General features: G+C 39.8%; 1 long non-coding RNA gene across 1 annotated transcript; it reads left to right on the forward strand.

Annotated features, from left to right (window-relative positions):
• The first annotated feature begins 14,864 nt into the window (after window positions 1–14,864).
• LOC121136208 lies at window positions 14,865–17,643 on the forward strand. The gene is made up of 3 exons (XR_005873343.1): window positions 14,865–14,977; window positions 15,927–16,026; window positions 17,577–17,643. It is a non-coding gene; the product is annotated as an uncharacterized LOC121136208 (long non-coding RNA).
• The last annotated feature ends 7,711 nt before the right edge of the window (window positions 17,644–25,354 follow it).

Genomic DNA, 25,354 nt, shown 5'->3' on the forward strand with positions numbered 1-25,354 from the left:
GATGATTTAGTATTTTCATTTTCTCTTTATTTTATGTTTGTTTTAGTCTAAAATATCTCCATCATCTTTGTTGCCCCCTCTCCCTAGGTGCTGAGAATATTTATGTGTTTGTGTGTCTGTAATTGTTTGTGTGTGTGTGTGTGTGTGTGTCCCACCACACCTGAAACTCTCAGTCTTACTTAAACTGCTCCTTCTCTTTTCTATACTGAATTCCAATTTCAATAGTCTATGACACATCTTCCAGTGGTAATTTTATAGGAAAATATTTACAACACATCAACAAAAGTAGTTTCCATATATTAATCACACTTGTTCCTTTAGAAAAGTAGCATAATTGGAGGATATGTGATTTTCCTGACAACTCAAGTTCAATATCCCAGCCCATGTTCTGATTGACCTCTACTTCAGATCTCCATGGAGTGAAGAGCCACAGTCTCATGCCCCAGCTCTTACTGCATTGCCTTCCTCTCTGTGCTGGACTGAACTCCCTTGAAACCCTGAGACCAGACCAATCTACACACCTCCCTCAGGTTGTTTCTGTCAGGTGTTTCCATCACAATGACCCATATTCATTATTAGTGAGCCTAAGATTTTGACATTTCTTGACATCGTTTAGTGTTTTTCCCCTTCATATGTTTCTTTCCAATATGACTGTTTGGTTTCACTTCAAGCTTTCAAAATTTTGTATTCTTTGTTTGTCTGATTCTGTGTCTGGACTATCCACATTTCTAGCTTTTTTCCCTACAGATTTATTTCCATACTTTTGTATGGTTACTACTCAGATAAATTATTGCATGACAACAGTAAAATGTACACTGGATTTGTGTTAATGAGATACAATTGCATCCCATATCTGTCATGGAGACATTTTCCTCTTTAGTGGACAGTCATTACTTTCTCAAATGAGGACACTCAGAGCAGTTATGGATCAAGTGCTGCAGCCATATAGTGAAGGAGGATTCCTGCCTGGTTAATGCACATCCATCTACACAGTGGTGGAAAGGGAAATTTCCTAGGAGATACTGCTTCACTTTTTATATTTCAAAGTACATGTGCATCAATGTCAGATCCACACCTGTATGATGAGCACCCACTTGGCAGTAGCTATGGAATAGGACACTAAGAACTGCCTTCCATGAGACTTTCTTCTTAACCACATCATGCTTACTTTGATACACTCCCAGTGACATATTTATAACCTGATTTCCCTTCTGTATATATCTGTTATTTTTAAACATTTACTCTATAGGAATTTACTCTCTAGAATTCTAAATATAAAATTGTAGTTCAATGTTTTCACTCTATAGTATTTATCTTTGCCTCTTTTGGGGATATGTCACCCAGCACCCAAATAAATCATACAAAAAGGATTTTTCTTTCTTACAAATGTCTAGCTTAGCTTACCTTTTTTTTTTTTGGTTTTTTGAGACAGGGTTTCTCTGTGGCTTTGGAGGCTGTCCGGGAACTTGCTTGGTAGTCCAGGCTGGTCTCGCACTCACAGAGATCCGGCCGCCTCTGCCTCCTGAGTGCTGGGATTAAAGGTGTGCACCACCAACGCCCGGCTTAGCTTACTTTTTTACTAACCAGTTTTTTCCTCTTTTCCTTTTTCTGTCTTTTCTCGGTTTTTCGAGACAGTATTCCTCTCTGGCTTTGGAGGTTGTCTTCGACTCAAAGAGATCTGCCTGCCTCTGCCTCCCATGTGATGTAATTAAAGGCATGCACCTCCAACACCAGGCTCTATCAAGCTTTTCCTAATTTAAAACATTCCATTTATTTTTTGCCTCTGGTGTTTTATCTTTCTCAACTTTTGTAAACTGTTTTTTGCTTCTGTCTCTGTGGCTTTCCCTGTGTCTGTGTGGCTGGTCCCAGGTGTCTTTTTCTCTTTCCTCCTCCTCCTTTCTATCCTCTCAGATTTCACCTATTTAATCTTTCTGCCTGTCACCTTTGCTTATCCTTTATTGCCAACCTATTGGCTCATTAATCTCTTTATTAGAGCACTAACATATTTTAGACAGGTAAAGTAACACAGCTTCAAAGAATTTAACAAATGAAACATAAAACAATGCATCCCATTTTTGTATCATTAAACAAATGTTCCACAGCATAAACAAATGTAACACATATAAAAATTTTCTACTACTAATCCCACATCTGACAGAGGGTTGATCTCCAAAATTTACAAAGAACTCAAGAAGCAAGTCTCCAAAACACCAAAGGACCCTATTAAAAAGTGGGCTGCAGAACTAAATAGAGAGTTTTCAATAGAGGAGTCTAAAATGGCTGAGAGGCACTTGAGAAAGTGCTCAACATCCTTAGCCATCCGGGAAATGCAAATCAAAACAACTCTGAGATACCATCTCACTCCTGTCAGAATGGCTAAAATCAAAAACACCAATGACAATTTATGCTGGAGAGGATGTGGTTAAAGGGGGACACTCCTCCATTGCTGGTGGGAGTGCCAACTAGTTCAGCCACTTTGGAAATCAGTATGGAGATTCCTCAGAAAAATGGGAATAAACCTATCACAAGACCCAGCAACTCCACTCTTAGGCATATATCCAAAAGATGCCCATTCATACAACAAGGATGTCTGTTCCACTATGTTCATAGCAGCTTTATTTGTAATTGCCAGAACTTGGAAGCAACCTAGATGTCCCTCACCTGAAGAGTGGATAGAGAAAATGTGGTACATCTACACAATGGAGTACTATTCAGCAGAAAAAAATAATGGAATCATGAGATTCGCAGGCAAATGGACGACACTAGAAGAAACCATCCTGAGTGAGGTAACCCAGTCACAAAAAGAGAAACATGTCATGTACTCTCTCATATATGGATTTTAGACATTGATCTGGGGAGTGCGAGCCTTCAATCCTATGGCCAGAGAGTCTGGGAAACAGAAACTTTATTTAGTGGCTGATCGAAGAAGAGGCAGACTCCCTTGGTTAAGTACTAAGCTGAACTCAAGAAAGCCAGTAACAGAGAGGGAGGACTGATGATCAAAGGGATTAAGACTGGGCTGGTTTAACCCCCCAGAAACAGCTGACCAGACAAAGGTTAACTCTTGAATCCCAGGCATCAGCCTGGGAAGCCAGCATGGGACTGATCAAGACCCCCTGAATCTGGGTGTCAGTGAGGAGGCCTGGGGAATCTATTGAGCCTTGGGCAGCAGATCAGTGCCCATCCCAAGTATACACACGGACTTTGGACTCCCATAGAACAATGTGAGGTGCACTCTCACCCGAACTCTTGGGGAAGGGTCTAGGCCCTGCCCTGTATGAAATGACGGACTGTGCACACCCCCATGGAGGGCCTCACCCTCCCTGGGGAAATGGGGGGATAACGGGGGGGGGGAGGGCTTGGGAGGAGGGGAGGGAATGGGAGAGGGACCTGGAGCTGACTTGTGAAGCAACCTTGTTTCTTATCCAGATTTGAACTGGAAAATAAAATTAAAAAAATAAAAATAAAAATATTCTACTATATAAAATTATATTGAATCCCAAATTTTGGCATATAGGAGTATCATTATTCATTTATAAGATAAATTATTGAAGTTAAAAGGAAAGAATTAGGACTTCAATATAAAAAAACTAATTCTGAGAATCCAGAGTGACATCACTGTTTGCCTGAATCTAATGTAAACACCTTCTCTGGCTATTCATCTGCTTCCATCAGCAGGGTAGTGTGAGCTGTAACATCTACCAGTCAGTAACATTCATTACTACCCCAAGTGTATTTTCTCCTGAGCAGTAAGATGACAGCACCTGTCCTCTCAATAATGTAGCTTAACCAGTGGAGGAAGACAACTTTATGCACATGAAAATATACTCACGTAGACCTTGTTCATTATTTCCACTGCTCAAAGCATACATGATTATCTACTGACAAAGTTCCCTTTACCTGACCTCATGCTTGAGAATCCTGTCCTTAAATAAGACCATCACACAATGGCTGTTGAGGTTTAAGCACTGCATTTCTGCTGGCATAGCCCAAACTAAAACATTGCTTATGCCAATGTCTTAAATTATTTTTCTGATTTATTGATATGTTCATCAATATGCATTATAGTTAACTGTAGGCCTTTGAGTAATGATTACAGCTTTCTTCAGGCTGACATGTCTTCTACTCCCTCATGCTACTGTGACTACCAAGCTAACATCTAGTGTTTGCTGGAGCTAGTGATGCCCTTAGATGCCCAGATGTGACAATTTCTATTTTACTCCAGGATTTGGGACATCTTCACAATTTTACCTAAAATTATTAAATCAAGACCACATTTCTGCCCCCTACAATATTATGATTCCAGTAGATTCATAGTACAGTGCTTGACAGCTCTAGCACAGAATATGTACACAAATAACCATTAGAAAATACATGACTCTGTCTTATGCATTGGAGTGAATCATGACTAAACTTAATTTCTTATTTCTCAGGGCCTTCTGAAGTATTGAGTATTTAGAACCTTGATACAGGGAAGGAAACCAGAGAGTTCCTGGGACTGTTTCAGATGAAGCAGAGAAAGAGCTGGGTATGTAGTCTGGACATGTAAGGGCCATGATTCTTCCTTCTACCCTGTTTTCCACATTAGCATTTCCATGTTAGTGCTGTGGGGCAGTGGTGTTGAGATGTCATGGGAACTGCCTGCCACATCTGCCACTCCTCCATGATTGCCTCCAGGGTTGCCTTGGCTGACTTGCCTGAATAGACAGCTGTGTCCAGGTCTGGGAACAGTGAGCAACCTTCCTGGACCTGGGGGATGACAGTTAGGCCTGGACATTCATGGGAGAGACTGGGACTGTGTTTCATTTATGAGGCACAGGAGAAATCTGTCTTCCCTACTGTGATCTTCCAAACCAACTAACTCAAGGTCGTGTCAGTTTCAGAACTGTCTGGTCAAGTGTGTTCCATGAGCACTTGGGAGCTGAGGGAGCTGAGTCACCACCAGTTCATGACTGACACACTCTGTTACATAATGAATTCCCAGAGAACATATCCTATAAAGTAAAGCCCTGTCCAAATTTAAAGGAATCTTTCTTCATGTTAAAATTCTTTGTAATTTTTTCCATCATAATATTTTTGTCCATTATTTGGGGAATTTATTCAATGCATCTAATCAAACTAGTTTCCTAATCCTCCCAAGTCCACCATGCCACACCTCTGGCCATCCAAAAGAGAAGAAAAGAAATGAAAAGAAAAGAAAGACTGTAACAAGTCTAATTTTTGTTGTCCATATACTCCCTGGAACATGGTCAAAGTCTCAGCCCTTAAGGATAACTGAGTCCCTCCCTACACACAACAACCTCCTCCTGCCAGAGCAATCATGGGTTTAAAACAACACTTCAGCATCTGTATCACAGTTTATGGACTCTCTTCAGCGTCTCATTGTCTTCACTCTTTCTTTTATTTATTTTGAGGATGGGAAAGTCATCTGTGAAAAGTCTCTCATTCTCAATGATGAGTCTGCTGTCATAGGCACCATTGAATAGGGACTTTAGTAGCTCATACCAGCCAGTGACAGCACACATCAGTGACTTCCACATGGTTTTAGGTGGGAGCCCGGACTATGGATACCAGCATGGCACTCCGATACAGGACAGTGTCTAGAGTTCTTTTGAAGAGGCCCAATTCATAAAGAACAATTCTCCATCTCCATTAGTGTGAGCTTCTGTATCTCAAGTTTCACTTCTCTCTGGCTGTGCATGGAGCTCTGCTCTGTTCTTTGAAACATCTTTTATTTCAATGTAATGACACTATTTTTGAAAAGTGTCTTCCCCTGAGACTTGAAGTGTTTTAGTTGTTTCTGAGATGCTTTTTGCTCTTTCAGATTCATCTGCTGCTGTCTCCTCTCCCCTCTGTGCCTCTATGGGTCTCTCGGGTTCCTTGGAGCTGCTCCATGGTTCTGTAGATGCCAGTAGCCACTGCCATCTTGAGTTGATCTACATTGTAAATTGTTGGAATTTTTTTATTCAATCCCTGTTTTTTTCAATTGAAATTGTAGTCAGGTTCTGACTTCTACCTCATCTACTGAATTGCAGAATTAAAAGCCTAAATTGCATGGCCATAGTGGTCACTACTTTAGTATTGCATAAATTAACATTGATTATTGGAGAAGCAAAGGATTTGTTTTCCTAACTAATTATATATCTGATGACAGGCAAAATTTTTGAACCTTGGCTCACACACCAACAGAGCTGTCCAGGACTTTTCACTGCTATGAACCCAAATGAGGTAAGTATCATGGCTGCTGAAAAGTAAGTTCTTTTGCTTGCAATCATATGGGGACAATTTAAAGACCTGGTGTCTTTTTCTAATTTAAACTAGTGAATCTCACTTTTATTTTCCCTAGTGATCATGTCTCACTTTTTCTTTTCCTTAGCAGTGGAATCACAGCAAACAGGTGAATACTATGAGCAATTTGTGTTTAGAATTCATTGCACTTCTGCTCTCAAACACACTGTCTCTCTAGAAAACTTTCAAGACAGGCTTGTGCAATGCTGTGCTCAATGGAGGTTTATTTCCTCCTGTAGCTTCTCAGGCTAAGTTCCTAGAATCCTTATCTAGCAGGAACTGAGATTTCCTTGATCATTGTCACTCAAATGCTATCCAAGACTTGAGTATCATAGGTACTATTAAATTATTGAGGGCACACATTCACAAATCCTTTTGTTTGTAGCTGGGATTGCAATTTGGAAGGCATGAGTTTCCTCCAAGCTGGGGTGCTCCCTATTTGCCTTGGTGATATCAGAAGAAGTCTGTGTGGAAATTGCTGTGTTTATGCTTATGCACAACCCTCTGATTTGTGCACAACCACTCATAGTAGATTTCTCTAGAGGTAGTCTCAATAGATATACTGTTTGTAAGATCTGTTCCTTAAGTTAAATGCTACCCATTGGATCCTATTCAACCCTTTGCAACCATAGTGGGGGATCCTAGGCTGGGTATGATTTGTTCACTAAATTTACTGAGCTGAATCACTACATGTGGTTTTTTATTTACTCTAATTTCTTTAGTGAAAGCTTTTATCTCTCTCTCTCTCCTCCTCTGTCTCACACACACAGGCACACACACACACACACACACACATACACACACACACACACACACACACACAATATGTGTTTCTGTTATTTATAGCTAGAATAACTGGTTAGCAGGATAGCAGGAGACAGGTTCTGATGTTCCCCATCTTCTCTTTTTTGTCTTAGAAAAGGGGCGCCATCAGAACTTACAGAGATGTTACTCTTCCACCCCAAGAACGTTTCCAAATTTTAATTCATGCGGGGATGAATATTGAGGTCAGCAAGAAAGTTCCCTTGAAAACATATATAGAAATGAAAGATGACCTCATAAAGGTGGCAGCTGACCTACAAAGAAAAGACCTGGAAGAGGAAGCATTTGTGGAGTACCACAAATTTTTAACGTGAGTGCTTACAATTTCCATCTCCTTTCCTATTACTGACCCGTCACTAATCCTGTCCTCCTCTTCATGCTTCTGACCTGTGCTAATCTCATGGAACTTGACAAAGACATCTGTTAGTCAGATTTCTGTCAACTCACACATGCTTTTCCTTACTATTCAAAAACATGAGGACCAAAGGTCATGGTATCACAAACAAGGGATTTCAAGTGTAGTTCATAAGCTTTTGACCACTTGGCCCAAATTTTAGATGAAAGGATTGTCAGCTAAACAGGATGTGTCTACATAGGTGAGTGTGTTCACTGCTCTATCTCCACCAAGGCATCCAGCCACAAGTTTATTGCTGTGTGTTGCAGAGCCCAGAATCCTCTTCTCTTAATCCTGTAGCCTATTGTTTAGGATAAGAAGCAGGTTAGCCTTTCCTGTTCCTACACAGTCAACAGAGGTTTGTGGACTACCTGGGATCCAAGTGGCTCAGCAGAGTCGTGTGCTGTTCATTGTACTTGGATAGGCAGAATAAATACAAGGTGGCAGAGCTGTTACCTGAAATGACACTTATATCCTCAGTGACAAGAAGGTTATATGCTTGAGGAAGGAATGATGGTAAAGGTCTCACCACTCATGCTTAGCCCTGAGTTTGATGAAAGAGAACCAAAGCACACATTTGCAGGAGACTCTATGGTGCCCAAGCACTGGGGAATAATGTGTGAGCATGACGTCATTGGTCTTTGGAAGACTGTGTGTGCTGAGTAGGCACATCAGTCTTTTTCTACAGAGGAAAAAACGGCTCAGATTTAGACATGCACTCAGATACAACAGTTTAACCCTCTGTGTGCAGTATCTTACTATGCTCCACTGCACAGCTCCCCACAGCTCTATTTACACCCAGTATCTACTTTACTATCTATTGCTCTCAGAGTTGAGGTTTGCCCTGCTGGGGAACACTAAACTATGCTGCTATAGGAGCAAACATTGATATAGTTATAGTTATTGGGAGAAGAATGAGAACACTGTCTGTATCCTCTATGAATTTCAGGAGGACGGTCTGTTTCCTCACAGTTCTGTGAGTTCAATGACCCTATCTGATTTCTCCTGAGTACTGGCATGACAAGCAAGCACCATGTCTGCTTTCATGTACTTCTTGATGGCTGATGCTTCCTGAATGTACCAGCTGATGGAAGAGTGAGGACCATTCTCTCTCCAGACACTGGGAGGGAAAGGGATGTGGGACTTCAGGATGTGCCTCTTCTCACACCAGGAACTTCTGAAACTATGCATAGAGAGGCCAGATTTCTTCAGGGCCTCATTTAGACATTTGGAACTTTTCTACACACCATAGTCACTCTGCTTTATTCCTTTAGACTCTTTGTGGAGAAACTCAGAAAAGGCCCGGAATACCTCAACTGCCTGTCCAAGGGAACAAGATCCAAAATCAACAAGGTAGGTCTTCATTATCTATATGGCAGACCTAAAATCTCTAGAGCAACAGGGAGATTATCAGGTGGGTGGGGAGCTGATGCTGCCTCAGCATCACAGTACAGAGGAAAGGGATTGCAGGTAAGGGGATTCAAGTCATGCATGAGATACTGGTGCCCCTCCCCACTTGTTTTCTCTCCCTCTTTTCTGACTTTAGGACTGTTCTCATTTTTTTCGGGTTTTGTGTTGCAGACTATAAATAGAGTCTTTGATATTTCTGAGACTCTGAAGAGCAAACTCCTGAGACAATACAACAAGGAGTATGAAGGTTACCTGGCAGATAAGGTCAGTGTGTGAGCATGAAGACAGGATGTTTGTGTGTCATCTAGTCAGCCTGTGACCTGGGACTGTGTTGTGCTGTTTCTGTGAATCTGTGTTCAATAGATGTGATCCACACTCACTTGAGCACACATGCACCTGTATCCATAGAAGCCAACACTACACACACACACACACACACACACACACACACACACACACAGTGCATTAGGGGACTCATAATATTGAGACAGAATTGTTACTTAAGACAACTATACAGCAACTGCGTAAGGCGGTGTTGGTTTTTTCTTAGTACCAGGGTTATGAAGGAGAAGTATGGACACTATGATGAGATGACAGAACTGATTACATCTATAATTTGTTTGTCTCTTTGCTGACAATTCTTTTTCTTCTGAGATTTGAAGTATGAGAATACTCCTATTTCTCTTTCTAAAGAAAAAAGAGAAGAGGAAGAGGCAGAAAATAAGGCCGTTTGGCAAGACTTGAGGAATACAATAAAAAACTCCAAAGAGTTTGCCAAATGGAGCTCTCTGGTGGAGAGACTGGTGGACGGGGCTGAGAAAGATAGTGGAGAGGTCGGTTCCAGCCTGGCATCAGCATCAAAAAGTGCTGAAGAGTCTTTGGCAGAAAGCACTCCACAGGAAGCCTATGAAGAGGTCACCCCCAACACATCATCAGACAAGCAGGGTGGAGAGACTAAGATGGTGGAAAGTCCAGGTAAGTCCCCACAGGATCATGTCTTGGAAAGACTCATGTGAAGTGGACTCCATTGCATCTGATCAGCCACACTCACTTGAGACTGCAGCTCAGCAGGAAAGGGAGGAGCCACTAGTGACCAGGTGTATGAAGTCTGGAGCACTGAGCAGCACAGAGCAAGATTCATCCCCTTTTCCATGTCCTCAGTCTTTCAGCTTCCCTGGATCCACTTTGCTGTGGTAACAGAACCTAATGTGATTAGTGTTGTCACTCTCCTTCCTGCCACCCTGACTATCTTGCAGATAATAGGCTTTAACTTCATTTAAGTCACATCAGTTTCTTCAAAACTTGTTGGATTCATGTCCTCATCTTTTCAGTGCTCTGTAGAGATTAGAGGAAGCACATTAAGAAATACTGAATCATCTCCCATTGTAAGGAATGTACTGTGTATTGTTAATTTCTAAATGTTGGACTCTCAGTTGATCTTATGACCCATCCAACAATGTGAGATGCACTCTCACCTTGAACTCTTGGGGGAGGGTCTAGGCCCTGCCCTGGATGAAATGAAAGACTATGGACACCCGCATGGAGGGCCTCATACGTGAAGGATTTCATATGGGAAATCCACAAAAAAAGTCATCTGACTTTATAGCCTTAATAGGCCTGACTTGAGATCTTTCCATCTCACCAAGGAAACCTTGAAATTCCTAGTGTGCATCCTGTGGGCTGGCTTTTCACATGTTTCTAAAGTATATTTTGAGTGTTTTTTGTCTGGCAGGAGCCTAAATCTCTTCTTCAATGAGACTTTAAGCCAGATTACAATGTTCTTCTAAATTGGGCACAGGTGAGAGTCAGAATTTCCCAGATGTGAGCCCGTGTATTCATCAATGCACACATTTGCAGATGCAGGTGAGAGCGTCAGTCTTAGCCAGGCTTGAGCCTGTGCACTCAGCAATCTACACATCTGAATAATCTAACACAGGAGCAGGAGTAAGCACATATGTTCCTATGGGACTGTAGAAATAATCAGGAAAGAGTTAGTGGTCCCAGCTAAGTCGAGAAGCCTGTCCCTGGAACTTTGCCGGGATTGGTTCACCATCTCCACTCACAGTTAGAATCTAGTGATGCAACATTTCTAGGTTGCATGAGCTCCTGGATGACTGAAGTCAAGTATTGTAATTATATCACCATACCCAAGTAAATGATAAATGAGTGTCTATTGGGGAACAATTATTCAGGAAAGTACAAAGAACCACTGAAGCATTTCCCTATTCTTCCTACTAGATTCATTGACTGTTGGGAAAAAGAGCATGAAGGAAACCCATGCCTCAAGCTCATCTCTTTCCTCTTCCATCTGGCTAAAACGACCCCCACAAGGTGTGGCCATCGTTGCAGGATCACAGACCAGTATCCTACAGATAGTCATGCAGTCCTAGGGTCGCAAGGGTCTCCTCCATCGATACAACATGCCTTATTGGGGAATGTCTATGGTGAGGTGACCTTGAGAAAGAATCTGTATGTGTTTCCATGTAACTGCAACTTCTTAATATTTGATTGTTATTGATGATTTTCCCCCTAGGCTGGTCTCATACCCACCTTGCCACAAATGAACACACAAAGATTTATGTTGATATGTTGATTATAATTCTGTTGGCCTATTCCTAGGGCTTCTTATTGGCTTTAGCTCTCTTCATTATTAACAAATAACTACTAATTTATGTATATTTAAATGCTCTTATCTTACTGGAGAATGCCGGAGTCATGTCTTCTCTTCCTGGGATGACATATAGACTGCACTCTGCCTATATTTTATGGGTGTTCCTATGACCTCACAGCTATCAGTGAAATGGACATCATGAATTACAATGCCCACAATAGGCTTTCTTCAAGGTTGACCATTGGGAATAGTAGTAGGTATGCATAGTCTATGTTTGAAAGTCTCAGGCCATGGGAGACGCTCTTGTGAGTATCAGTGTCCAGATCCATGAGGAACCAGAGAAATGTACCTCCAGACGAGAGAGTCCAGAGGCCACCAGGACTGCAGATCTGAACAAAGGACAAAGAAACATGTCTGGTCCAGGAGTGATACATAGAAAGTTTACATTTTCTTTGTCTGTCTGTGCTGTTGAGCTCTCAAATGGATTTCTGTTACTCACCTGTGTTGATAGTAGACTTTAAACACTTGAGTTTGTGAGTCCTTTTAGAAATTTCTGTACAACCAATTCACAGTCACACCCAGAAATATGTAGTTTCCACTCATGTAAACAGTGAAGTCTTCCTCACAGCTACCACTCAGTTGTGGCCAAAGCTTGAAGAAGAAACTCCCTACCTGCTTTGCGGTTCCTGTAGGGGGAGGAGATTTCAGGAGAGATTCCCATTGATTTTGTGTTTTTTCACGACAGTACCATGTTGAGCTCTACTCCAGCACACCAGAATCTGTAACCTCAGATTTATCCCTCTTTTCTATTTCAGTTCAGAACTCCAAAGGCCTTTACCGTGTGGTTCTTCCAAAGGACATTTGTGAACAGTTCCTCCATTCTGCACGGAAGAACACCTAGAAAGGCATAAAGACATGTGGTGTGTTATGTGGCACTCTGGTAAAGATCTTAAGATTTATTCCTGAGTTGAGGTGGTTTCTTCCCTTTGGCTGCCCAGGTACTCCTAAAACATAACCAGGGGCTGTGTCTATACATATTACTTGACAGAAGGAAAGTTAGTGAAAAGGCCTGAGCTACCTTGAATTTGTTGGCTGTATTATGTTGTTATTCAGAGTCCCTCTTCAATGTCATGTTAGATATTTTGATTCTAGTCATGGTTAATGCCTGTAATCCCAGCCATTGGCAAACTGAGACTGGATGTTTCCCACAAGTTCAAACCAGGATCAGAAATGGAGTGACACAGTGAAGTAAAATCATCCAGGCTGGCAGACAGAAATGTGGAAATGAAACATGGAGACAGCACCTTGTCTCATTCTAAAAGGAGGAGGAGTCAATAATTTATGTGGCCGCGTCTAAGCACCCACACTGTGCTGATACTTGTAATATAAATTAAATACTTCAAGACCTCCAAATAGACCCAATGGCTGCTGCAGGGAGGCCCTAGGCCAAGGATGTGCTAAGAGAGATATCTTGTTGTCATGTCATCATCCTTCCTTTCATATGGTTACCAAACAATGCACTGGACCAGTCAAGATGGGGAAACACTGAGATGAGGGAGATGGATGAGAGTCATTCACAGGGGTGAGGGCTTCACTCACTTATGTTACGAGAGTGTGAAATTGACAATGTCAGGGAGTGGTAACAATCTATTTTCCTTTGGCAAGTAAAGATCGTATACCATGTCTCCAATGTCATTATTCCTGTGCAGAAAGGAGGTCCCGATTACTGTTATACTCAGAATGAGGAGTCCATTTTATTTGGGCAAGAAGAACTGGGCCTTCTTACCCTAGGTTGGATTCATGTAAGAAAATTTACCTCACTGGTTGCTAGCTGCTCTTCTGAGTGCACTGCCCAGATCTTTCTCTACACAGAGTCAACCCATTCCAGATCAACCTGTCTCTGAGCACATGCAGTCACTAGTGTTCCAGTGCTTAGTCAAAGGTATATTTCCTAGTGCATTTCAGCTTTACTAGTTTGGCTCTTATTCAGTTAATTCTTCAATTTTCCAATTCCTTGTAAGTGTATGGAGAATTCTAGCTTCCCTAGGATGTATGGGAAACTGCTGTAGACTCCATGTACCTTAAAAGCTGTATGGAAGTATTTTAACTAAGTCAAGAGAGTTCATTCTCATGATTGCATTTTGTCTTTATGAAGGAGTACTTGTTATATACATACCAAAATTCTCCTTCACGCAAGGGCTTCAAGTATTTGGACAATCTGTGCAGAATTGTGGTGATCTTCAAGAAAATATATTTCTTCCATAGTGCTTCCTTTGAAGGATTCTCTCCTATTCAAGGCCTCAAACTAACATGACAGGCAGCTCTTATTGGAATGAGACAGGTGTAAGCCACACTCAGTTATTTCTAGGTTTTGAGAGCTCACAGGTATTTGTACTCACTGCTTGGGGAGTGCTGATGTGTGGGCAGTCTTCTGTGTCTTCATGCTTCAGTTGCATAAGAATTCACTTATTTCCCTAACAATAATATACCACGGCAGCAAGGAAATCTGGCCCTTTGTGAATGGACACAAATAGGAGGTAAAACAAAATTAGCACCAATTCACATGAGGCAGCGTGCAAGTTACTCTTCAGGATGTAGATACAGGGCACTGTGGGATTCAGAGGAAGAGGAGTCCCACCTGAGGTTTTGTATAAAGAGGAAGCAAAAGAGAGGTCAATGTCATTGTTAACATGTATCTGTCAGTAGTCTTGGTTGGGATGTCAGGTTTGTGTCGACCCGACCCTTCAGAGCCGTGCTGCCCATTGTTGCTTATGGGCAGGAAGAACAGTGGTTCTTTTGAATAAATGGAGAGCTGCCTGGGCTAATTAGGGCAGAACAATGATGTGACTGAATCCAGACTCCAGAAGATAAATGAAGGAGTTGCAAGGCTGGTTGCAGAGCAGAGGTCATTTAATGTGTGGAAGCTGCTAACTTCCAATGATGATGAGAGGGTGATGGCCATGTGTTCATGAATGTTCCACTTCAGAGATTCAGGACTGAGGAAATGAGGTTGAGAAATCTGCATCAGGGCGACCTTGCAGTTGAGTTCATGGAGATGGCAGTGATCCTCTCATAAGCTTCAATATGGGATCTAGAGGAAGACTGATTTTAAGGGGGTTCTTCCAAGGTCTTTCAAATCTCGGCTATTTCAGACATTTATGTATTCAGAGGACAAAATAGATCAATCCCTCTCCCATCTTCTCCTAGACGAATAAAGTGTTTTCCTGGCATTATGTAGGGAATCATGGTGGGAGCCAGTTTTTTACACTCCTTGGGACCTCCTCCTTTGGTTCAGACATGGGTCTCACTTGGAATTCTTGAATTCTTTTGTCTCTTTAGACGCATCCAACCCAGACAGCCTTCTTGTCGAGTGTGGATGTACACACACATTTTTCTTACCAGATAATGCTGCCAGAAGCAATTGCAGTGGTCTGCTCACCCAAATATAAACAGTGAGTATGTCTGATTCAAGCCTGGAAGGTACAAGTGCAAACTCCTGTATGGCTCAGAACACTTCAAAAACTAATATCCAGAGGGTCTTAACTGATTGCTATAGAAGTGACCCTTTATGGAGCATATTCTAATTAACACCAGCTGTTCTTAAAATATGTCCTGATACCACTACTAGTTTTCTAAGGAAAACTGCCAAGAATTGTCCTCAAAAACCAGAGGTTGAAAAATTCCATACCAGACACTTCAGCATAGTGTCATCCTGTATCATTCCAAATGTCTTCTTAGTCTGAATTCTTTAGCAGAGCCAGTGTTGGGAAAGCAATTAATCATCTTGCTTTTCTTGGACTAATTTTTGTAGTCTGGAATGTGTCCCAGGGGATCTAGTGATCTCAGGTTTTAGCACAACCCCCACTTGTTCCTCACAATGTTTGGCCTGAACAGACCTAACTTTTTGCTTGATTCTTCTTCTTTCTCATTTCTATTGTTGAGTTCCCCTGTTCCATTAAGTCAATCTAGATGAAAGAGTTCAGAAGAGAGAAAGACAGAGAGAGACATAAACAGAAAGTGGTAAGAAGAAGAAGAATGAGGAGGAGGTCAAAGAGAGCGAGAGAAGGAGAAGAAATAAGAGAGCAGGTGGGAGGTGGATTGGGACTATGACAAAGAAGACAAGTTCTAACACAACCAATGACAGTGATCACTCAGAATAGAAGGAGGACTTCCACATCATTTGTGAGGGAGGAAGAATTGTGCAGAGAAGAGGAGAGACAGGAGGAGAGGAGGGGGAAAGGATACAGAAGTGAAAGAGAAAGGAGAGAGTCATAGGAGAGGAAAAAGAGAGGAAGAAAAGAAGGAAAAGAGGAGAAAGAGGAGAGAAAGGTGTAGACTAGAGAGAGGAAGGAGACATGTGGGATATCTGATTGACTGTGATGTTGACTTTTCTCATTTCAGAACTGGAATTTTCACACTGACACCTTTTGGATTGAACGAAATATCAATCTGCACCCAGAGGGGCTTCCATCCCCATAATCAGGACTCAGCTATATTCTGTGTATGTATCAGTGAACAAGAAATCGAGCCTATGTTCCCAGCCAGTACATAGACCCAATAAGCTTTATCATCCTTTTCTCACCTTCATGGATGTTTGGCATCATCGCACACCTTCCTAGAAATCCATTATAACCATTTATCTAGGAAGGAGTGAGCAGTGGATATAAGTGTCTTATATTTGAAACATTGTCATTTGCTTTGTTTGAGGATGCTGACAATCCTACCCCTTTTCCTGATGTCTGGAGATACTAATACTATGCACTTTCCAGGCTGTTGAGTGGAGAAGGGAAGAAGGACTAGGGTGGACTCAGGGACAGAGGGTGTGCTCAGTAGGTCTGATGTCCTGGATACATCCCTAGGAACATGGTGAAAAGAAGTAACTGACAAATCATGGACTCCATTAGCTTATTCAAGATTTATTACATGTTAATTTGTTCTTCATCATTGTCAGCTACTAAGCATAAGTTGGTGATGTGGATGCCAAAGAAAGGGCCAAGTAAGATAGGTAAATTAAGCATATTCATCCCAGAGTATTGATTCAAAAGCAGGGTTCTCAGGTGCCTAGGGAGATGATTTCTTCTCCAATGTTTTGTCTGAGATAATACACTTGGCATGATCAGACCTCAGGGCTTAAGATCAGTCTCAGATCAATGAGATTCTGGCACTTTACTTCAATCAGCCTGGACTTTTCTATTCAGTTTAATTCAGAGAAAACTTAGTACCATTGTGAGAAGACCAGAACCATGTCCCATCAAATTTGTGTTAAGAGGCAGGGATAAAGCCAAAAAGATTCACATTCAAGGAAGACTGAGATCCTAGGATCAGTGTGCTAATTCCAAGAGTTAGAACTTGGTGTCTGTATTATAAGTATCATAATAAATGTGTATGAGCATTTGTAAAGAGTTTGCATCATACTCCTGATCCTAACAGGAAATTGAGACCTAATGACATTTCAACTGTCTTTTAAAAAACATGTATACACATTTATATTTCATTATGTTTATTTATGCAATTTCATTGTGTAGTCATTTAAAATTAGACCCTTCGTTTATTTTAATTCTGTGTCTCTGTGGATTTGCACATGTGAGTTTAGTGCTTGTCTGTTACAAGAATTCTTCAGATGCCCTAGATCTGGAGTCAAGCAATTGTGCACTGCCTACCTCCCTGCAAGAGCAGTGGGTATTTTTAAACAAAGCACCATACTCCAGCACCCATTGTCTTGTCTCATGTGTAAACCCAGTGTTTTCAGTTGATATGGGGAAAAACTTTCTAGAAGATTTGTTCAGAAACACATAACTCTAAATTGGGATATGGATAATGCTTATATACTAGGATGTTGAAAGATACTGCACACTTTTAATCAAATTATCTGGAACACCATTTCCCTATTTCCCAATTGTAAAATCTTCTTCTGAATCTGGCCTGGTTATCCTAAGGCTATGTGTACTATCTGGGACATATGAGACACTCTTTTGGTGTAATATGAAAAGTGTAAGATTTTTCCCAACAGTTTTCCATGCCTTAACCAGATTTCCCTCTGTCCAATTGCAGGACTGCAGTCATGTCACCTTTCAAAACAGCAGGGTGACCATCAGGGATTTGTGATGAGTAAACCAAAGTATGCACCCACCTCAGTGGGAGTGAGTGTGTGTGTGTGTGTGTGTGTGTGTGTGTTTTGTGTATACATGAGTGATTGTTGGGTGGTGTATATATCTGTATATATGTTAACCTTTGTCATATTGTATCTGTTATGTATGATTACTTGTTTATATGTATCACACACTGTGCACATTCACAGTGCCCAGATGAACTGACCTTTTTATTGCAGTTTTAGCAGTTAGGAAAAAGGATGGATAAAACAGAAGATTGTGACACATAATGGCAAGAGGTCTAGAGGACACATCCTGATTCTAGATGTGAGAACACAAAAAATTCATTTTACTTACAAGGTGAGGTGACTGTTTCTGCCATGTGAGAAAGAACTTTTTGGAATAATGCACAGGTTGGGAAATGTAATTATTACAACATCCTGGAAAAAACCCTTAGTTCAATCTCCACAACACAGAAGAAACATAGTCTTACATATGTTGGTATTTGACAGTATTTGCAGTTCATAACTGTACATTGAGGGTATAGGTTTGAGTGAGGATTGGCTTGCTTGAGTCAGGAGATAAATTTAATCAAAAGTGTATCCTACATAAAGTACAATTCCAAATTGTGAATATACATTTACGTTTCTTGTTTTAGCCTCCTACATTTAAAATGTGACCTGTAGCTAGAAACCCTTTGACTAATGACTTTTCTTAGTTAAAACTGTTTAAATGAAAGCATTTAACTTGAAAAAAGGGAAGTATATTACTTGAGAAAGTAAAGTACAAAACACAAATTTTTAAATTTTCTCATATTAGAATCATTTACAGATTTTATACACTGTACAAAAAGGAATAAGACAAAGGGGTCACATACTTCATGTGAATAAGGTATAATAGTACTTGTAAGAACATGGTGGGATCTCAAATTTGATAAAGATTCCTTCCATTGAATTGTAGAAACCCATTGTCAGAAAGGATTTGGACATGAATGGTGGCCTCTGGTTACCTCTTCACGATGACCAGGTGCTTGGTAAACTATTCATTCTTAAATCCATTTACCATATCTATCCCTAAAGGAAAGCAAAATTTATTTCCATCACCCAGATATACAATCATCTGGACCAATTTTGTTTTTTGTGCGAATATCTGATAATGCAATATTTCCCTACATGAAATCTTTCAGTAACTCATCTGTTATATTATTTAGAATTATTAATATTACCCTCATGTGGGATATATTTAATTGTTCTTTTCTTTTTAAATTAGTCCTATTACCTATGAAATTTTTAGTTATTTAATAAGCAGTTAATTCTTTTTTATTTTATATTCATATATTGGGAAGAGCTTTCTAAATTGAATGTTGCCACAAATTAACCCAGTCATCTTCCCGTTCATCTGAATTACAAATAGATATATTTGGCAAGTTTGTGTTGCGCATATAAATCTGTGCTTTCATTTAATATTGCTTTAATTTAAGTTTTAATTGTTTTATTATTGTGAAAGGTTGTCACAATTCAGATATTCATAATTCACTCCTCTTCTAACAAAATTTGCATAACTGGAGATCATACAATTAGTACTAAGGAATTAACACACCACTAATCTAATAACAGTACTTAATGTATGAATTATTTCTTCAAATGATAAGTTAATTATGCAATAATATTTTGCTCCTACTCTACCTGTTGCTTGTTTGAATTTTTATGCATCTGTGGGCTAGAAAGACTGATTGCATTTGCAGCACAGAGGAAGAAAGCAAAATTAGGTTTGCTATTGGTAGTTGACATAGATTGTAAGTGCTCAAACTCTAAGTCACATTTGTAGGATTTAGCCAATATTAATTCATGGGCACAATTCATTGGTTAATTCATTAATAGGCACAAGTAAAGAAAGATGCCTTCATGATTTCTGAGCAACAATGCTCATCCTCAGTATTTAGAGACTACAAGTTCATCAAGTTTAGTTATCCTCTGTCCAGCTGTGTTTTCATCTGTAAATTGGGAATAAACTCTGGGTGATTAGGTGTTATAACAGTAGATAATACATAATATAATTTACTATTGCCAGTCTTTAATATTCCGCAAGGCCCATATCTTCATTTATTTTTGTATTCTGGGATCATTGTTTCTCAGATCTCAATTAAGGAAAACAACATTAGAGTTCTTTGTGCAAAATCATGTACAGAAAGCAGATGTCCTCTGGACTGAGCAATAGATGGGGAACATATGTAGAACTTCAAGTTGTGTCTCCATCAGATCTATCCATGCTCATTCTTCTCTACATCCTTGTGCACTCTGAACTTTACATTAGTTCAAGTGAAATTTGATTATTCATTTTTACAAAATAGTGTTACTTAAGTATTATTACTAACCCTAATTGTAAGCATTTTAACAACTTTGCAGTAAAAATGGCACTCCCTAGAGCAAATTGGGAGCATGGGGAAGTTGTGAGGGAAATAGAAGAAAGAGGAGGGAAGAAGGGGAGGAGGAGAACTTGAGGAATCAGGAAAATTGTGTTGGAGAAGAATAGAGAAGGAGAGCAAGAAGAGATACCTAAATAATGCGAGGCATCATAGGTTTAAAGAGAAATCTTGAACTAGGGAAATATTCAGAGATCCATAAGGATGACCCCAACCATGAATCTAAGCAAAAGAGTAAAGGCTGCTCTAAGAGTCCTTCCCCTATAATGAGATTGGTGACTATCTTTAATGCCATTGTAGAGCCTTCATCCAGTAGCTGATGGGTTTAGAACCAGAGAATCAAAGCTAAGCACTGAGCATACTCCTGGAATCCAGTTGTAGAAAGGGCAAGACCATGCATGGGAAACCCTAAGACACAGCTGACCTGTGCAACTGGAAGTTAATGGACCCCAGTCTGATAGCTGTGGAATCAGCATAAGACCCAACAAGGCCTCCTGAATGTGGGTATCAGTTGGGAGGCCTGGGCAGTCTATAGGAACTCTGGCAGTGCATCCAGAATTTATTCCTAGTGCACAGATGGGTTTTGGGAGCACATTGCCTATGGAGGGACACTCTCTCAGCATCGACACATGGGGGATGGCCTAAATCCTTTCCCAAATGATATGACAGATGCTGATGATCCCTTAAGGACACCTCATGCTCCCTGGGAGTGGATAGGGGTGGGAAGGCAGGGTCACTGGGGACCAAGGGAGAATGGGAGTGAGGGGACTAATATGGGTATGTAAAGTATGATTGGTTTTAATTTAAAGAAATTTTTTTCAAAATGATGGAAAAAAGAAAAAAATGGCACTGCTCTTTCACCTTAGGCTTCACATATTTATCTGATTACACTAATAAGATGTGAACCTCAGCTGTTCTATTTTACAGAGGAAAAACCAGGTTAACCATTGGTGTGAAAGACTGAAAACTTGATTTGAAGCTCTTCACTAAAACTAAAAGTCAGGTAACATTCTGTATTTGTGCATTCCTGTTTTACATTCTCCATTTGTGCATTCCTGTTTTACAAGTAGTCACACTCTATTTTTACATTAAGAATTTTATTTTTCTTCAAAAATATTCATTATCAACACTTATGAGAGAGAATATGAAGATAAAAGTAAAAACACCATTCTGTATTGGGCTAAATTTGTTTCTCAGTTGTTAAACTGGTTGTGTCTCTTTTAGAAGACCTGGGTTCGGTTCCCAGCACCCACATGGTAACTGCCAGCCACCAATGACTCCAGCTCCAGGAAATTCCATACCTTTTCTGTATGATGGGGAAAGAGCATATACTCACATTCATATAATAAGAATAAAAATCCTTCAGGATAATGGACATTCATCTCATTAAAGAATCACTTGTATGCAGTAAATAGTATTTTAATTAATTTATTTAATTATTTTTATACTACAATTTGTATGGTTGTCACATTGAATGTGACTTTTCTTAGGATCCTTCATTGTACACAAAAAGACAGATTATTATGGAATGATTCTTATTTAGACCACTTTTCTATGTCTCAAGTACTTATTAAGCTAGATTGCATTTTGCAAACTCAATTTGTGCTTTTACTCTCACATTATACTGCCATGTGAAGCTTCTATAAAAGTCTTATTTTCATAAAAACTCAAAAGTATTTCATTGTGACTATAAAGGTTGATTTCTAGGTTATTTTGAAGCTCCTGAATTCTATATCAATGGAAATATGTGTAGGTTCTATAATTGTGTAAAAATATACAATTTTTGGAAATGTAATTTCTGGGACTTTGCAGTAATATACTTAATGGGTTCGGGTTTTATCTGCTGATGTTTCAACTTTGCCAAATTATATGACATTAGGATTCTAATGTGTTTCTTTGTTATCTTATTTCTACTCTTGTATGTTGATTGGACCTTCACTATGATATCAGAATATATCCTATTGTATATTTTAGTATTGAGTAGAATAAAAGACAGAGTGCAGTATGTTGGTCAGTGGGAGGAGTACTTACCCAATATTTGTGAGATGAGATTTATTAGGAAATTTGTCTGAAAACATGCCAAAATATTTGAATTACCTGTGGCTTTGTTGGCTGTAGTAAGAATTCTATTTGTTTTTGTTGTTATATACTCTCACCATGTAACCCAGATTGGCCTCAAAATGCTGGTGTTTTTATCTCCTTCTCTTGATATAAGTAGTAGTACACATTTACACATGTTTAAAACTATGCCAACAGTAATTTTTTCATGATATTGCAGCGAAAGGATTAGTAAACCAAACTTCCTGAGTCACCGTTTCTCCAACCAGTGCATTTAAAGAATGTGTTTTGGAAAATTCAGGTCTGTATTTGGCATGACTTTGTCATTAGCACTTGTTTATAGTAACCAAATTACATGGTGATTAAGGGGCATGAGGAGAAATAATACGGTATAATGATAATAGATTTATTTTCTCAATTTCAGGCTCACAACTGACAACTTGACTTTGATACTTCTCAGTGGACATTGTCTGAGAAGCTTGTTTGATAACAACTTGACATAGGAGTTTCTTGGTTAAAGGAATGTAAGTGTGTTACTTCCATTTCTCACTGCTGTCACAAACCCATGGCTAAATCAGTTGAAAGAGATTCATTTGGATCACGATATACTGATAGTATAAAAAGAAACCAGCGAGTGGTGATTAATGCAGAAGCCAATCACTGACAAAAAAAAAAACAACAAAAAACGCCAAAAATCAGTGCTGGTAGAGAATTGTACCCTAAATGGGATGGCTGTCTCAAACTTCTCAGATTCAGAAAACAATTTAGAAGGTTGTCAGGAAATACATAAGAGCTGAGACTGTGGAGAAGGCCAGCAGGAACAACACACGTTTTTGGATATGAGATAGCAAATGTGACCTACACGAGACCTGTTCAGGACTGACCTTGCCAATATTTATTGTGGATGATACAGGACCCCTAGGCCTACTCCTACATGGGGGATAACTGGCTGTTAATGGTTGCTCAGGAATTGGTGACATTTGCTTTACTGGTACAGCTCTTACAAATTGCCATTTTCCCAGTATATGCCATCCTGCAAACACTTAGACAAGAAACTAGAATTTGACTTAGCAAGTCATACATTAGAGAAGACATGACAGCAGAAAGGGATGGAGGTTTCAGCAAGAGGGAGAAGAATGACAGAGGGCAGTAGGAATAATCTCTAAATTTTATTATATGTCTGAAACTATTACACAAAAATAAGAAAGAAGGGGAGGAAAGAAGGAAGGGAGCACGGAAGGAAGAAAGTGAGGGAGGAAGGAAAAAATAGTGGGCCAAATCAAGAAGACCAAAGCATTATGGGCACTTTTCTTTGCATAAAGGTCATGAACCAGATGCTGTTGGAGCCAGAGGGGCCATGCTCGACATCACATTCAGAGAAGATGGATACTGGCAGCTGATGGAGCCAGGAGGACCAGCCGGGAAGAGTAAATGGAATCAGACAGCTGATGAAACCAGGAGGACCTCATTGTTGTATTATATTTTCTCCTGGCTTTAGAGCTCAGGTTTTATTATGTTCTCCTCTGAGAAGAACCTAAAATAATCTGGTTTTTGCCTAATTGCTGAGATGATTTAGTATTTTCATTTTCACTTTATTTTATTATTGTTTTAGTCTAAAATATCTCCATCATCTTTGTTGACCCCTCTCCCAAGGTGCTGAGAATATCTATGTGATTGTGTGTCTATAATCTTTTGTGTGTGTGTGGGGGGGTGTGTGTCCCACCACACCTGAAACTCTCAATCTTACTTAAACTGCTGCTTCACTTTTCTCTACTGAATTCCAATTTAAATAGTCTGTGACACATTTCAAGTGTTAATTTTATAGGAAAATATTTACAACATTTCAAGAAAAGTAATTTCCATATATTAATCACACTTTTTCCTTTAACAAAGTAGCATAATTGGAGGATATGTGATTTAAATGACAACTCAAGTTCAATATCCCAGCCCATGTTCTGATTCACCTCTACTTTAGATCTCCATGGAGTGAAGGTCCACAGTCTCATGCCCCAGTTCTTACAGCAATGCCTTCCTCTCTGTGCTGGACTGATCTCCCTTGAAACCCTGAGACCAGACCAATCTACACACCTCCCTCAGGTTGTTTCTGTCAGGTGTTTCCATCACAATGACCCATATTCATTATTAGTGAGCCTAAGATTTTGACATTTCTTGACATCATTTAGTCTTTTTTCCCCTTCAATTGTTTCTTTCCAATATGACTGTTTGGTTTCACTTTCTGCTTTCAAAATTTTGTATTCTTTGCTTATCTGATTCTGTGTCTGGACTATCCACATTTATAGCTTTTTTTCCTGCAGATTTAATTTCATACTTTTCTAGAAAAATTATTTACTCAGAAATATTATTTCATGAAAACAGTAAAGGTACACTCGATTTGTGTTGGTGACATATATTTGAATCCCATATCTGTCATGGAGACATTTTCCTCTTTAGTGGGCAGTTATTATTTTTTCAAATTAGGAAACTCAGAGCAGTTATGGATCAAGTGCCACAGCCACATAGTGAAGCATGCTTTCTGCCTGGTTAATGCACATCCACCTACACAGTGGTGGAAAGGGAAATTTCCTAGGAGATATTGCTTCACTTTTTATATTCCAAACTACATGTGCATCAATGTCAGATCACCACCTGTACGATGAGCACCCACTTGGCAGTAGTTATGGAATAGGACACTAAGAACTGCCTTCCATGAGACTTTCATCTTAACCACATCATGCTTACTTTGATACACTCCCAGTGACATATTTATCACCTGATTTTCCTTCTCATATATCTGTTATTTTTTGAACATTTACGCTATAGGAATGTACTCTCTAGAATTCTAAATATAAAATTGTAGTTCATTGTTTTCACTCTGCAGTATTTATCTTCGCCTCTTTTGGGGATATGCCACCCAGCACCCAAATAAATCACACAAAAAGGATTTTTCTTTCTTACAAATTTGTAGCCTTAGCTTAACTTTTTACTAGCCAGTTTTTTCCTCTTTTCCTTTTTCTGTCTTTTCTTGGTTTTTCGAGACAGTATTTCTCTCTGGCTTTGTTGTTTGTCTTCGACTCACAGAGATCTGCCTGCCTCTGCTTCCCATGTGCTGTAATTAAAGGTATGCACCTCCACCACCAGGCTCTATCAAGCTTTTCCTAATTTAAAACATTCCATCTATCTTTTGCCTCTGGTGTTTTATCTTTCTCTATTTTTGTAAACCTTTTTTGCTTCTTTCTCTGTGGCTTGCCCTGTGTCTGTGT

This window comes from Mesocricetus auratus, unplaced genomic scaffold, assembly GCF_017639785.1.
Source record: "Mesocricetus auratus isolate SY011 unplaced genomic scaffold, BCM_Maur_2.0 Super-Scaffold_100054, whole genome shotgun sequence".
NCBI lineage: Eukaryota > Metazoa > Chordata > Mammalia > Rodentia > Cricetidae > Mesocricetus > Mesocricetus auratus.